This window comes from Apium graveolens, chromosome 4 (assembly GCF_009905375.1).
Source record: "Apium graveolens cultivar Ventura chromosome 4, ASM990537v1, whole genome shotgun sequence".
Classification (NCBI taxonomy): Eukaryota; Viridiplantae; Streptophyta; class Magnoliopsida; order Apiales; family Apiaceae; genus Apium; species Apium graveolens.
This window is the reverse complement of record NC_133650.1, coordinates 142439791-142457163: the sequence shown is the minus strand read 5'-3', so window position 1 is coordinate 142457163 and position 17373 is coordinate 142439791. Positions and strand designations below refer to the sequence as shown.

General features: G+C 38.7%; 1 non-coding gene across 1 annotated transcript; it reads right to left on the bottom strand.

Moving 5' to 3' along the window:
- Positions 1-14903: 14903 nt before the first annotated feature.
- On the bottom strand, positions 14904-15010 carry LOC141723054 (small nucleolar RNA R71). The gene has a single exon (XR_012576047.1). It is a non-coding gene; the product is annotated as a small nucleolar RNA R71 (small nucleolar RNA).
- Positions 15011-17373: the final 2363 nt, after the last annotated feature.

Genomic DNA, 17373 nt, shown 5'->3' with positions numbered 1-17373 from the left:
TTATGTGGCCTCTTTGAGGGCAGATGGAGTCGGGGGGCAGGTTCTTCCTATTGAAGATATGGATGTTCGAGAAAATGATGAGAGTAGAGGAAGGCCAGCAGAAGAATTGGTTTCGGTTCCTTTAGACCCCGAGAATCCTGAGAGGACGACTTTCATTGGAGCCACATTAGAGGAGCCCCTTAGAGGGAAGTAAGTGAAATTTTTGCAAGAAAATAGTGATGTGTTTGCATGGTCAGCAGCTGATATGCCAGGCATAGACCCGGAGTTAATTACTCACAAGCTAAACGTGGATCCAAGCCGGAAGACAGTGAAACAAAAGAAAAGAAATTTTGCCCCGGAAAGACAAGAGGCTATAAAGTAGGAAGTAGAAAAGCTCTTAGAGGCTGGTTTCATTGAGGAGATTCAATTTCCGGAGTGGTTAGCAAACCCTGTAATGGTGAAGAAGGAAAATGGAAAGTGGAGGATGTGTATAGACTTCACTGATCTGAATGATGCATGCCCCAAAGACTGTTTTCCGCTGCCTAGAATTGATACTTTGATTGATGCCACTGCTGGACATGAGATGCTGAGTTTCATGGATGGATTTAGCGGATACAACCAGATCAAAATGCATAAGGATGACATTCCAAAGGTATCATTTATCACTGACTTTGGTGTTTATTGTTATCTTGTTATGGCGTTTGGTCTCAAGAATGCAGGAGCCACCTATCAAAGGTTGGTGAATAGAACTTTTAAGGATCTTATTGGTAAGACTATGGAAGTCTATGTTGATGACATGTTAGTCAAGAGTCTAGTAAAGACTGATCATATAGCCCATTTAAGGGAAGCTTTTGAGGTCCTGAGGTACCACAAGATGATGTTGAATCCTACGAAGTGTGCTTTCGGAGTAGGATCTGGAAAATTCTTGGGACTGATGGTCTCAAAGAGGGGAATTGAGGCTAACCCGGATAAGATAAAGGCGATCCTGGACATGGAACCACCAAAAACTGTTAAGGATGTTCAGAAGCTTACAGGAAGGGTTGCTGCGCTAGGACGATTCATCTCCAAGTCGGGGGACAAGTGTTTGTCATTCTTCAAATCGCTAAAGAGCATCAAAGACTTTGTATGGAGTGAGGAAAACCAGAAGGCATTTGAAGAGTTAAAGAAGTATATGGCCCAGGCCCCGTTGTTGGCCAAGCCAGTTCTGAGTGAAATTTTATTCTTGTACTTGGCTGTTTCAGAGAGTGCCTTGAGCGCGGTGTTGGTTAAGGAAGAACTGAAAGTCCAGAAACCCGTATACTATGTCAGCAAAATTTTGCATGGTGCTGAGTTGAATTATTCAACTATAGAGAAATTCGCTTTAGCCTTGGTAATGGCTTCAAGAAAGCTGCGTCCTTATTTTCAAGCTCACCAGATTGAAGTGTTAATAAATCAGCCACTGAGAAATATCATTCACAGTCCCAAGGCAAGTGGGAGACTGATTAAGTGGGCAATAGAGTTGGGAGAGTTTGATCTCAAGTATAAGCCACGTATGGCTATAAAAGCCCAGACACTAGCTGACTTCGTGGTGGAATGTACCATACCCAACCAAGAAGTCGGGGGGCAGGAAGATACCATACCTCAAGACAAGGGAGTCGACAATGGGGACAGGGAGAAGGATGATAAGGAGAAAGAATATTGGGTTCTCTATTTTGATGGAGCATCAAAAACAAATTCCAGTGGAGCAGGGTTGGTTTTGCAAAGCCCTGATGGGTTCTTAATTGAGTATGCTATGAAGCTAGATTTTCCAACCACAAACAATGAGGCAGAGTATGAAGCCCTGATAGCTGGCCTTGGTCTAGCTGGGACACTTAGAGTCAAAAACTTAAAGGTCCGTGGAGACTCGAAGCTGATCATATCCCAGGTAAAGGGAGAATTTGAGGCAAGGGATGATACGATGGCTAAGTATGTCCGCCTAGTAAGGGCTGTGATGACCCAATTTAATGAATGCTATGTTGAACACATTCCAAGGGAAGAAAATGTTAAGGCAGATGCGCTATCAAAGTTCGCTTCGTCTGAGATTGAAGAAAGTTCAGGAAGTGTGTACTTCCGTGTTTTTAAGACACGAAGCATAGATGTTAAGCTAGTGGCTCCCATAGGCTTGGGGACGTCATGGATTGATCCCATCAAGGCTCACATTCAGACCGGTTGGTTGCCAAGTAATGCAACTGAAGCACGGAAGTTAACTGTTCGGGCACTAAGGTACTCTTTGATAGATGGGATTCTTTACAAAAGATCTTTCGTGGTTCCCTACTTGAGGTGTCTCAGGCCCGATGAGGCACGCTTGGCTCTTGAAGAAGTGCATGAAGGTATTTGTGGACAACACTTGGGGGGCAGGGCCTTGGCTCATAAGATAACTCGTTTAGGCTTCTATTGGCCAGAAATAATGGCTGATGCCAAAGAATATGTGAAGAAGTGTGATCACTGTCAGAAGCATGCACCAGTTGTTAGACAACCCCCGAGATGCTGACCTCTATCAACTCGCCTATTCCCTTTGCCATGTGGGGGATGGATATTCTAGGGCCTTTTCCTATGGCCACGGCACAAAGGAAATTTCTGATTGTAGCCATTGATTATTTCACCAAGTGGATCGAAGCCAAACCCTTGGCCAAAATCACAACTAAGCAGGTTGCACAATTCATGTGGGAAAACATTATGTGCCGATATGGAATTCCCCGTATCCTCGTCATTGACAATGGAACACAATTCAACAATGAGGAATTCAAGAAGTATTGTGAAGAAAATGAAATTGAGTTACGATTCACCTCTGTGGCTCACCCGCAAGCCAATGGGCAAGCAGAGGTAGCAAATCGGATAATCCTGGATGGACTTAAGAAGAGGATCGAGAAGTCAAGAAATAATTGGGTGGATGAGATACTTCCAATATTATGGGCCTACAGGACTACCTGTAGAGTCACGACAGGAGCAACTCCCTTCATGTTGGCATATGGGGCAGAAGCAGTAGTTCCAGTAGAGATATCACATTCCTCTCCAAGGATTCAGGCTTTCAATGCAGAAGAAAATGAGGAAGGGCAGAGGTTAGCCCTGGATTTAATCGATGAAGTGCGAGATAAAGCACATGCAAAGATAGTGGAATATCAGAAAAAGGCTTCATTCTACTACAACCTAAGGGTTAAAGAGAGGTTTTTCAAACAAGGTGACCTAGTCTTGAGAAAAATAGAGGCTTCTGGTGTCGGACAGAAAGGAAAGCTTGCCCCGAATTGGGAAGGGCCGTACAGAGTCAAGAGCGTTCAGGGTAGAGGAACCTACAAGCTGGAAACTATGGAAGGTTTTGAAGTCCCGAGGACCTGGCACGCACAAAACCTGAAGGTTTACTACGTGTAAGATAAGCAAAGTACGATTCTCACTTGTCATTGTGACAAGTAGGTTTAAAAGCACCTTGAAGCTTTGCTTGCGTAAGATTTTATATTCCAGTAGAATTTATATTGTCTAGTTATTGTTGATTAGGGTCGAACCCATGCTGTGTAAGGTTTTGGAAAACCAGACTTCATATTAAAGAGTTTGAAATTATTTCAACCTATGGATGTTTGAGTTGTGATAATACTTGTGTGGCCCATTAAGCCAAGTTTGAATATTAAAGTATCAGAAAAATGAAGGATAGAATGCAAATAAGGAAAGTAGCATATAAAATAGCCCCGGAGGGTAATAAGTTTTAATACAAACAAAAGTCCAGACATAAGTTAAGGATAAAATTACAGAAGAGAAAAACTACTCCTCCATGCGGGAGCCTTCATTCTCTTTCTCCTTATCAGCGCCTTCAGCGTCCTTCGCAGGAGAAGCGGGAGGAGAAGCAGTGTTAGGATCCAAGATGCGATCATCTGGCTGAGGGGAGTTGAAGAGGGCGTCTATGATGTCCTCCGACTCAGCCTGCTCGGGACTTATAAAGTCCTTAGGGTCGACTAAGCCCGGGTGCTTCTCAGAAATCGCCTTTACGGCCGCATCCCATCCCTGAGTAAACTGTAGGGAATAAAGACCATCATCATGAATCTCCATGAGATTCTTAAACTTGTCAGAATCCATGTAGTCATCAATGAGCTTATCCTTATCGCTCCTAAGTTTCACCAGCTCGGAATGAGCCTTAGCCAGCTCCTCTTTCTTCGTGTCCAGCTTCTTCTCCAGGACCTTGGCTCTCTCCTCCCACTTCTTCATCTCCTTCTCAAAATCATCAGAGTTACCCTTCCAGGATCTAGCCTGATGTAGGGCCGCCTGGAAATAGGTATTACTCTGCAAAGAAATAGGTATGAGTTAGCACAAATTCATTGGGATACAAGAAAAGTTGAAATTCACAAAAGGAAGAGAAGAAAAAAGAAAATTACCGCAGCTTGGGCTTGAGAACCCAGAAGCTCAATAGTCTCGATATCACTCCCCGTAACAATGTCAGTGAAATCGTGGGGAGTGATGGAATGGTACGACCAATCCTTGGCATGTTTGGTGGATCCAACCACCGTATCGCTCCTCCTGAAGCCCAAGTTAGGCCTGAAGGAATGTGCCTTAAGTGGAGGATCCACATCGTCCCCCAGCTCGACCACCGGGACGTGGGGCTTAAGGAAAGAAGGACCGTCAGGTTTGCTCCTGGGGTCCCTGTTTAACTTGGCCCTCTTCTGGCGGCCAGATTCCCCCTCCTTGGGCCTATTGACATTATTAATAGCCTCACAAGCTGAAAGGAAAAGTAGAAGGAATATTAAAATCCAGAAAAAAGAAAAAGTGCGATTAAAGAGAAGGAAAAATAATTACGCAGGTATAAATTTACCCTTATCACTGGCCTGGGAGAGACCAACTTTCTTCAAGGAAAACTCCTCTAAAAGGGTCCAGGTGTCTGTTTTCCCATCATCTGAAATTAAGGCTTGGTAGGCCACCTCCTCCTCATCAGTTAATCTGATGCTACCAGGACTACCATCTGATACTTTGCAAAATGGCCTACGGAAGAGTGTGGCCCAATCACCCCCAGCCCAGGTCAGCCTGACAAACTCATCCCTCCATTTAGGGTTGTTCTCGACTATAGAGTTACTATCAAAGATATGGGGAATTTTGGGCCGTTGGCGAATTAAAACCCAGCCCGGCTGACTCATGGAACTATTATAGAATTGGAAAACTTTCCTAAAGACAGCTACGGAAAGAGGGAAGTTATTCCTGAGACAAAGGACCATAAAACAGATAATGTTCCTCCAGGCGTTAGGAGGGAGTTGACAAGGGTTGATTCGTACATCGGCTAGTAAACGAGGAATAAATTCGTGGAATGGGAACATAAGACCTGCGGTCAGGGCTCCTCGATAAATGAACAGGGTATCCCCCTCCCAATTACATGTCCTATCCCCAGGGGTGGCTGGAGTGATCCTAAGGTGGGGTGGAAGTCTGTACAGGGTGTTCATAGACTCTATCCTACCATCTAACTCATGAAAAGTGTTACCATGATTATACGAATCTAACTCAGATAGAGAAGGATATTCATCACCTCTCGAGTTAATCATATCAATGAGGGAAGTATATGGAGATTGAATTTGGATGTTTGTACCTCTTTTAGAGACATTCATCTTCTGCAAACGAGCCAGGTCACGGTCCGCCATTGATATGCTTCGGTTGAAGGCTTGAAACCCAGAAATACTTGAGAATGGTGGAGCTGCGGTGGCTTTGGTCGCCGGAAATCGCCTTCTCAAAGGAAGAACTCTAGAGAAAATTGTGAAAGAAAATGAGAAGTGGGAAGTGAAGTGAGGATTCTCACTCCACACTACACTTATATAGGCGGAAAGCTCGGAATACGAGGCATTTTTAGGCCCATTTAGCCAGGCCCAACCTAGAGGCCCATCTACAAGAAGTATCAGGAACAATCTAGAAGCTCCTGTGGAATTTAAAAAGTCAAAAATCGACCAGAATCTTAAATTGGTTCGATCAGAGTCATGATCGACACAGAAGAGAGTCCTGATCGATATCTTATTCGAACAGGAGGGAAGAAATCCCCTAAGATCGATCAGAGTCCTGATCGACACAGAAGAGAGTCCTGATCGATATTTCATTCGATCAGAATGGTCAAGAGCCACTTAATTCGATCAGAGTCCTGATCGACACAGAAGAGAGTCCTGATCGATATCTTATTCGAACAGGAGGGAAGAAATCCCCTAAGATCGATCAAAGTCCTGATCGACACAGAAGAGAGTCCTGATCGATATTCCAGTCGATCGGAATGGTCGAGAGCCACTTAATTCGATCAGAGTCCTGATCGAAATCGATCAGGAATCCTGGTCGATTAAGCCCGTGTAACAATCGACTAGGGTGTCACTTTGAAGGCCAATTCGGTCAGAATCCTGATCGAAATCGATCAGGAATCCTGTCGACCAGAGTGTAAGATCCTGAGCTAATTCGATCAGGATCCTGATCGATTTTGGCTGCATCCTGATCGATTTTGTCTGCATCCTGATCGATTTTGAATGCATTCTGATCGATTGTAAGCCAGAAAATTAAGGATAAGTCCCGGGAAATTAGGGAAAAATCCAGAAAATTAAGGATAAGTCCCGGGAAATTAGGGAAAAATCCAGAAAATTAAGGATAAGTCCCGGAAAATTAGGGAAAAATCCAGAAAATTAAGGATAAGTTCCGGGAAATTAGGGAAAAATCCAGAAAATTAAGGATAAGTCCCGAGAAATTAGGGAAAAATCCAGAAAATTAAGGATAAGTCCCAGGAAATTAGGGAAAAATCCATAAAATTAAGGATAAATCCCAGAAAATTAGGAAAAAATCCAGAAATTAAAGGAAAAATCCCAGAAAATTAGGGAAAATCCCGGAAATAAGGGAAAATTCCTGGAATTAAGATAATTCCTGAATAAAAGAAAGATTCATTGTAAATGTGTAGGTCGCTCCACACTTTACGCAAAAACGAAACCCTGTAAGGGAATAAACAGACTTAACTTCTGCGAAACCTAATCAATGTTTCCCAAAAGTTGGGGGGCAAATGATAGGAATAAATAAATTATGATTAAATACTGCAAGGTGTGGGCTGCTAGGCCCAATAAAAAGATATATGATACTCAGACCGGAAAGGTTAAGCCTGATAGACCAGATCAGGTCTGATGGAATAAAGAAGGCCCAAAAGCCCTGATTATTAATTAATTTCATAATTAATTAATAAGGTAAAAATCAGCTATTGAGAAGAGTCCCGATAAGGATATAAATCCTTATAGATTATCCTCAAGGGGATCTAAAAGGATAAGGAATCAGTTTCCTACTATTTAGGACTCCTAAGTCCATTCTAATTATGAGACTTGCCCACCAAGTCTCCTATACCAAGTCCAAATTCAAGGACTCCCAACATCTATATAAGGGGCCTCACCCCACAGATCAGAACTACGTTTTTTGGCTTGATTCTCTAATTCACAGAGATACGTAGGCATCTCGTAAAGGCAGATCGAGCCACGAAACACGAGAGCAGCCATTAAAAGCCTTGAGCTCCCGAATCTTAGTAATAAATACAGCAAATAATAACCTTAGTTTTTTATCCATAACAAGATATTTGCGGACTGTAAAATCAGAATTAGCTTTTGATTATAATAGTATTTTGATATTTAAGACATCGAAATCACATTGTATGGTAATGGAATGTAAAGACAAAATGTAGATATCGAAAAGAGATTTCCAGAATGGTATGACTCTTAATATTTGAACAAATATTTAATTTACTATGAATTTTAGAAGTTACTGCATATCACCTTGAATCATTCAACCAGATTACACAAAATGCAGATTTCGACATATTTATAAGCAGATTTTGGAAAAATACAAAGAAGAAAGATTGTAGATAATCAAAAAACCTTTACAACGAGTATAAGCTCAACAAAATACGATGGATAATGTCAGATACAAAATATACAAGAATCAGACACATAATAAACATATAAAGATCATCTTATTGCAAGCGAAATGAAGTAAACTAAAAATAGTGTACTTACCTCATGGACAAACTAAAATAATAAAATTTTCATAGAATCCTTCTTCTTCTTGGATTTCCAACACCTATTTACACTTTGATGATCTCCTTTCAACACTTAAGTAAAACTGATCTCCTTATTTTATAAGCAAATCATGCTAATAACGTGTTAGAAATATATTATGATAACTATATAATAGATATGTGAGAAAGAGAGAGATTAAGAAAAGAATATTGTATTCATTCAAGTGTGTCCTCAAGCTTAACTTTGGCACCTATTTATAGGTGAATCGATGGATGTTACAAGATATATGAAAGGCCAAAGGGCGTGAGTTATATGAACTAGAAAGCCAAGAGTTCTATTCTAAAAGCTCTAAGGACATCCATATTATAATAGAAATTATATAATAGCCTAATAATGTACGAATGGCCTATAAATGGTCTTGAAAAACTAAGCAGCGGGAGTATTGATTCCAAATTCTTGGAAATGACCCACATGATTTGATTGTTTTGCGGACCAAATTCAATGTAATAAAGGAAATAAACATCAAAGATCAAATGATGGAAAATCAGACAGTACCCATGTGAGCACTCCTGGCTTCCCTAGATACACCGAAAATACCTTTTTTTAGCTAGGTCCTAAATTTGTCTTTATGCCAATTTTATAATATTAACTTAGATTATTGTTCCATGAATCATGACATTACGCAATGACTCAAATTCCCCCGCTATGTATTTGAAATGTGTGTATGTTCTATTTATCTTTTCATTATTCTTTATTAAATAATTGTAAAAAAATATTTTATGTTTATATTAATCTACAAGAATGTATATTCAAAATAAAGTGAAACTTTTGAGTATGTGATATTAATTAAAAATACATATAGCTTTTAGCATAGATATCATCATCTCTTATTATATTATAATCTACAATTGTTTTAACTTAAATATTGGAAAGAACTATAATTACATAATGACAACAATTTCAAAATGTCATCATAAAAGAATAGATTCCGTTTTTTGGTGAATTACTAAATCTTTAATATCATAAAATCTTTTATTTTATTGACCTTATTTTAAGGATGACTGAAAGATGTTTAATTGTATATTCTCTTCCCATATTTCCAAGAACAATAATTTAGTCTCGAAATCTGGATACAAGACTTTGAACTACAAATTTAGATGATACGAGGCATTTTTAATAACTTTCGGAAGATACTATATTAATCATTATTTTGTATAATGTACTTTCTCGTGCTCATTCTTTATACCCTCTTCAGTTTTTTCTCAAAAAAATTTACTCTTGAGGGGGTTTTAACGAGACCTTTTTGCGTGGGTTAACTTTTCACACCGTAAATTTTATTTATCTAAACTTACGGGAACATCAGATTTCTCTAGTAAAGACTATTGTATGTTGGATACAATTCATTAATGAAAATATTTTTTTGTCAAAATAAAAAAATCGAAAATTTTAGTTTTTTTTGTATCGTTTGGTGTTTGATTGAATTTGAAATTTGAAATTTTAATTGTTTTTACGATTTTTTGTTTATCGATAAAGAGAAAAAAACATTAGGAAAATTAATTTAAGAATATATTTAAATTTCTAAATAATTTGAGAAAATTTTAACTTTCTAAAAAATCACTCCCCTACTTGCAGTATTTGAAACGAATTTATCTACACTCTTTTCCACGATTTTCTCATAATAAGAAAATGATCGAGAACATATTTGAGAACATATTTCAGGAAAGTATCGTCAAAATATTTATTTTTAGGACAACTACTTTTCAAGATATCAATTTCCGAAAAAATATTTTTCTGAAAATACATAAATTAATTTTTAAGAGATTTAATAAAAAAATTAAAGATTATATCTTCATTATAAATTAGTTTTTTCAATATAAATAAAGAGTATTAATGGAATTGACACAAGTAACAACTTATTAAGTCTATAACTGTTTATTTAATATTTAGAAGTGAACTGAAACATTGTTAGCGATTCTCGCTAAATAAAATAAAATAAAGAAGTGCTATATTTAGTATATTAATTTTAAGTTATAATAATCATAATGATATAATTTCTAATTTCACTTATTTTTTATTCTTAATCAAATGATCAGAATGTAAAATAAAAAAAACACTATCCAATTATTATTAATAAAAGAATACTCACATGTTAGGACCCCGAACACCTATAAAAATCTATATTATTAATTATTTATTCACTATACATTTTTATAAATTAAATCCCGTCAACAATAAATATGTATATTATATATGCTATCCGAATTTGGAGGTTCGAATTTCACATACAACAATCATTTATGATATGGGTCAAAAATAAATCCTAAAGAAATAATAAATGTCGCATTAATTACACTTAAATTTCATGTTTAAAACCCAAAACGAGGCCCGCAACGTCTACGAACGAGATTGTTCTTGGACGAGACCCTATACGGCCGAAGAGTAGAGACATGACATCCAACAGGGACACCAACTCTTACAAGGAAGGATCTAGAATATGTTGTCTTACAAGAGTCCTAATTACCTACTAAATTAGAGACTTTTCCTCCAAGTCTCACAACCCAAGTCAAACCCTAGACTAAACATTTATATATGAGTTTTCAATGGCCATGATTTTAGGAACTACCAATCCTCCTTATGGGATGCTTTTGTACCCTGGTATTGGAGAGAATGGCCACTCATGCCAAAGAGTAAGACCATGGTAGATGCCCCAATATATTCGTTCCTTGGCCCCTGTCCCTGAAGGATGACACTTCTCTAGACCTCAATCTGAAAGAGATTCAGGTTCATCGGAAGAGGAGACTGCTCCAAGAAGGAGGTGTGCTAGCGAGGAGCCTCAACCAAAAGACTACCAACATCCCTAAGCACCCTAGAGAAGATTCCCCAAGACATCCAAGAGAGTATTATGGATCATGAAGCCGAGATCCAAAGGATGAATCGTGATATAGAGATACATCATCCGTCGAGGCTCCCTCCGACAGCGAGATCAAGGGATTTTCCTCATGTCATAGACCTGAAAGGTCCAACACCGAGATAAAGGGTTATAACCCCAAAATCCGATCCAATTGACTTAATGCCCTTGGGAGATCCCGATGATCTAAGCCCCCATTCACCGAGGAGATTATGAAAGCCTATATCTCAAGGAAGTTCAAGAGGCCCATAATCAAGTCATGTGATGGGAGTGGTGACCTAGCAAATCATGTGAGGACATTCTCTAATGCCCTGTTGTTGCAGCCTGTGAATGACCCCATCAAGTGTCGAGCCTTCCCTCAAACCATATCTGGCATGACTCAAAGATAGTATAGATGCCTATCCCTTAACTCGATTGGCTCCTTCAGAGATATAAGACAGGCCTTTATCAAGTAACTCATTAGTGGCAAAGTGCATGAAAAAAATTCTGATTTTTCCATGGACCTTGTACAAGGACTGAAGGAATTCCTCAGAGACTACCTAAATCGGTTCACAAAGGAGGCCTTGAAGGTCCCGGATCTTGATGATAAATTGGCCATGATAGACATTGTGCAAGGAACTAAGGATGAATTCTTCAAGGTGGCCCTTATAGAGCAACCACCTAAAAGGATGCTACAGCTCCAAGATAGGGCCGGAAAGTATATCAAAGTCGAAGAAATCATGAAAAAAATAGCTGTAAGCAATGAGCCCACGAGAAATAAGAAGCGAAAGACGGAACAATAGTACGATGCCAAGGACAAATATCCTCGAACTGGAAAGAACTCTGATTCCATTTCCAAGCAAAACCAAGGGCCGAGATTCAGTGAATACGCGAGGTTTAACGCTTGAAGTAGCCAATCCTGTTGAAAATTGAGAAGGATAAGGAGTTCAATTGTCAAAGCCCCTAATGAAAGATCCAGAGAAGAGAGGCAAGGGCCCGTATTGTAGATTCCATAGAGATGTTGGTTATGACACTGGTGATTGTAGACAAATCAAAGATAAGATCGAGTATCTCATTCAAAGAGGAAAGTCTGGGCGATTCACCAAGGGTGAAGATGATGGCGGCCAGAAAAGAGACAATGATCGAAGAGATGACGATCGAAGGGGTAACGATCGAGATCATACCCACAGCCCCAAGTGACGGTAATTAACATGATCTTAGGAGGACCAATGGTCGTTGGGACATCAAAGAATTCTGGAAAGGCCTATACAAGAGATGTGATGAATAGAGTCGGATACACACGTAAGAATGCTAAGACTGAGATGATACGTGAATTTGGCGACCCCGACCCGGAGAGTTTGAAGTTTTCTCAGGATGATCATCTAGTTATCACTCTGATAATTGGAAATTGTCCTCTCAAAAGAGTCCTGGTTGATAATGAAGCCTTTGTAAACATTTTTTTCCATGACACGTTTCTGAGGATGAGGTACAATGACTTTTAACTAACATGTTCGAACGCACCCATATACGGGCTCAATAGAGTGGAGTGCAAAGTCGAATGAGAGATACAACTTCCCATAGCTATTGGAGAAGAGCAAAGAGAGGCCACACAAATATTAAACTTTCATGTTGTGAAGGCAGCCTCTAGCTACGACGTTATCCTTGGAATGACAGGAATTCATGCATTTAAGGCAGTGCCTCAATCTACCACATGGCACTCAAGTTCCCAACCAGAAACAGTGCCGGAGAAGAAAGCGGAGATCAGAAAAAGGCCCGAAGTTGCTATGTTACAGTACTTAGACTCGATGGAACCAGGGGGCAGGTCCTTCCCATAGAAAATATGGATGTCCGTAAGAATGAAGAACATCGAGGGAAGCTAGCAGAGGACTTGGTCCCAATTCCCCTAGACCTATTAGACCCACATACATTGGAGCACCTTTAGAAAAGCCTATGAAGGGCTGATTGACAAAGTTCTGGCATAAAAACATGATAAGTGGATTTTATATCTACTTGAAATGCTTCATATCGGATTAAATTGGTGTTTTGGACTCAAGTATTTGGTGTTTTTGATGAGTTTTGTGTTGAGTCATTTCAAGGCAATATTCAGAGGTGGAAATGAGCTTTTAAATGATTATATATTGATAAGAGATCAGGGAAGGAGTCGTGGAAATTTTTACGAAGGATGGAGCATAAAAAGAAAAAAGCTGCAGAAATTTTACAGAAAATAGGCGCGCCCGCGCCTAAAGGAGCGCGCCCGCGCCTAAAGGAGCGCGCCAGCGCTCCATTTTTCAGACACAGAGCGCGCCCGCACCCATATCAAGCGCGCCCGCGCCAGCCAATTTTTGCAGAATCCTAATTTGATTATAATTTGGTTATTACGAGCGTCTAGGTCAACCAGGTCTATATATATAAAGAAAATAAGATGTTTTTAAGAAGAAGGAAGCGAGGGAGAACATAGAGAAGACCTAAAACACACAAGACGGCTAAGGAGAAGAATATTTAGTTTTCACGTTTGTATTCTTTGATTTAGGAGATACTTTTGGATGCTTGTTTTTGATTTGTTCTAAACCCTAGTACTTTTATATTATCTCGTAGTATTCTGAACTTATTTATTATCATATTTTCTTTGGAACCCACAGTGACGATGCGTTTGATCATGAACTAATCATTGTCATTGGGTTCTAGAAGATTTATTTATGGATTTCAATAGTTGATTGTTCTAAATCGTTAGTGTGTGGCGATTTATGATTTCCTAGTATGGTTGTACTTATTCTTCTTAGATGCGTAGATAACATCTAAGTCGCTTGTTAATCTTTATTGAAGTGAAAGTGGATATAGAGGTTTAGAACTTGCCATGCTAGCATAGGTTTATGTATGTTATCATGCATGATTCGTAGTGTAATTTTAACCATCTTACGCTGTCCTATATAATTTTAATAGATAACTTGCTCATTAAACTGTTATGTTTTCAAATCTTATAGTTGTCTAAGCATAATTGGTGCCTGCTCAACTTCTATCTTATTTTTGGATGTTTAGTAGTAGGGTATACATATATCGAAAGATAGCGCATACTAATTTTGTGTTATCTGATTAGTTGTCATCACCATCACATGCTACGATTATAGGCAGAAACTCTGAATGAAGTATTTAATGAAGTTAGAATCGCATGTTTTATCTCATATAAGTAATCAGTTCTACTCTCTTAGTTAATGCATGCTAGTATAATCACTTTAATTAGTTAATCAACTCAAAATTGATACTTGTCTTAGCAGTAAATAATAATCATACATTGTTGCATAAGTGCATATTTTGTTTAAACCAATCTCTGTAGGAACGAACTTAACTTAATCTTATACTACTTGTGATCGTATACACTTGTGTGGTTTTGTGCGAACAAGTTTTTTGCGTCGCTGTCGGGGATCGGTGTTAAATTTAGTTTATGTGCTTATCATCAGTGGTCGTTAAAGTTCACTGACTCAGATTATTTTCTTACAAGGTTTACTTTGTTCATGTGTTTCAGGTACTCTAGAGAGCGTGTATGTGAATATGTTCTCAATCTCGTAAGGAAACACTAGACGAAGTTGAAAAAGAGGAAAAAGAAGTTTTTGAAGAAGTTGAAAAAGTAGAAGAAGAAGTTTTTATTGCGATAGGAGAACCAGCAGCAGGAAACAAAAGTGTTGAAGGATTATTCTCAACCAAAGATCAATGACATTCAATCTAGTATTATCAGGCTAGCTATTATAGCTAATACCTTTGAAATTAAGTCTGGCACGATTCAAATGGTACAGAATTCAGTCCAGTTTAGGGGTTCTCCAACGGAAGATCCCAATATGCACATTAGGGATTTCATTGAGATCTGGAACACCTTCAAATTTAACGGTGTTTCGGAAGATGCTGTGAAACTGAGACTTTTCCTATTTTCTTTGAGGGATAAAGCTAAGAACTGGTTGCACTCTCTACCACCAGTTTCTATTGCTACATGGGAGGATCTTGCTCATAAATTTCTTTCTAAATTCTTCCCTATGGCAAAGACAGTTGCAATCAGGAATGCTCTTACTCAATTTGCGTAGCAATCAGGTGAATCTCTATGTGAAGCCTGGGAGCGCTACAAGGAGATGCTTAGGAAGTTTCCTCATCATGTAATTCCTGACTGGATGGTGATAAATTGCTTTTATAATGGTTTGAGAATACATTCAAGACCTATGCTCGATGCAGCATCAGGTGGAGCTTTATGGGCTAAGAGCTATGAGGAAGCTTATTAGCTAATTGAGATGATGGCGGCTAATGAATATCAGAATCCAACTCAGAGACTACCACAAGGCAAGGTAGTAGGAATTATGGAGGTGGATACAGCTACGGCTATAGCTGCTCAGCTAAAAGCGTTGACTATGAAGGTCGATTTTCTGACTAACTATGGTGTTCATCAGATAACTAGTATTTGCGAGCTCTGTGCAGGTTCGCATGCGACGGAGCAATGTGCTATATCTAGCGAATCAGCTTAGTTTGTGAGCAACTTTTAGAGGTCATAGCAACCAGTTCCCGACACCTATCATCCTAACAACCGCAACCATCCTAACTTCAGCTGGAGCAATAATCAGGGTGGTATGCAACAACCTTACTAGCATTTTGGCAAAAAGCCTTTCAATCCTCCTGGTTTTCAGGAACAGTTTGCACCAAGAAAATAATTTCAGCCACAGGGAAAGTAACAACAATCTCATGGAGATGCAGGTCCATTATCGAATGAAAAATATGAATTGGAGGAGTTGAGGCTGATGTGCAAAAGCCAAGAGGTTTCAATTAAAACTCTGAAGAATCAAATAGGGCAAATTTCCAATGCTTTATTGAACCGACCACAAGGAACTCTTCCTAGTGATATAGAAGCCAATCTAGGCAAGAGGGAAGTCAAGGAACAGTTAAAGGCAATAACCTTAAGGTATGGAAAGGTCGCTAACCCTAAAAGTCATCAAAACGAAGAATCTAAATTTTTTTTCTAGAAGGTGGGCGCGTCCGCGCCCATATCAAGCGTGCCCATGCCCATATCAAGCACGCCCGCACCCTTGCCAGCTTCAGAAAATGAATTTCTTGAGGAAAAAGTTGATCAGAAGGGGATCAAATTGGAAACGAAGAATTACAGAAAGGGGTTGAATGTAATTATGGATTCTTTTTGGATTTTAAGAATGATTCTTCTACAAATAAATAACTATGTTTGATTTGTAATAGTGTGATATAAGAATATAACAGAAACCAAATCATAAAGCAATTAAATACAAGTATTTAAAAACTTTCTGGTGGATTGAACTTTTCCACCAGAGATATATATTAAGTAGATAACTCTATGATATAAATAGTACACAGCTGCTTACAAGTTGAACAACAAGAACTATAGAGAAATTCTTTACAGATTTTGCTTTATCTATTTCTCTAGTTTTTGCTTACTAACTTGGATACCATTCAACTTGCTACTCTTGGTTTATATATCACCAAGTTACATGATAAAAAGATAAGATAATAAGACAAACTATATCTAGTCTAATCTTCATGCTGCTACACTTCTCTTTCCAGCATCTTTGAATATCATCTGTTTAGCATGGAAATGGAAATGCTTCTTTGTTCTCTAAATCCTTCAAACAGGCTATCATATTCCATTTACATAAAACCAACGTATAACACCCTCCAAATACGGGGTATAGATTTGGGGCATTATTAACACTAACTACTCACTAAACTTGTACATGCATAATATAAATAAAATAATTACCCATAACTACTACTACTCAGGATCTTTTCAAGGTTAAGGATTGAAAACAAGAACCACAACCAACTTTATTACAAACCAAACTGAATCAAATGTCTCAAAAACTCTCTTTGTTACAAAACATTATTATATTCACATTTTAAACTAAACAACTTATATTCAATCTATCACTATTACTTATCTTGTTACACCTGATCTGGTAATTCAAAGCTCTCTTCTGGGATAGGGACAAACACCCTTGGTATAAGAGGGTCCCGCTGCTTGACTCGCTTCTTGACTACTCGGGTTCTGATGAGTTTCATTCTCTACCTTAACTGAAAAACAATGTGAATAATAATAAAAGGGGGTGAGCCAAAATTGTTCAACAAGCCTGCATCAATGTATATAGTATAACGAGAAACGAATATATGAATCATAATCTGTTGGTTTGAACAACCATCTGTTTCTGTATAGAATAATAACTTGCCATTACTGGCGAGTACCAAATGAACAAGACTGGAAACAAGAACCAACATATGCACTATAACCTGCTGATCAGTCAGGATACAGTGCGGATCTATACCCAACTGCATAGACCCAACCAACATAAGGGGTACCCAGGCAACTATGGCCTCATAATCAAGGGTCCGGTTAATACCCGATCCACATCGTAACCATCCAGTCCATAGCTTAGCATCCGAAACAATCGATATACTTATGATGTATCCCAACATCAGGATATATCAGAGTATATGTAACAAGGGTAAAAGTAT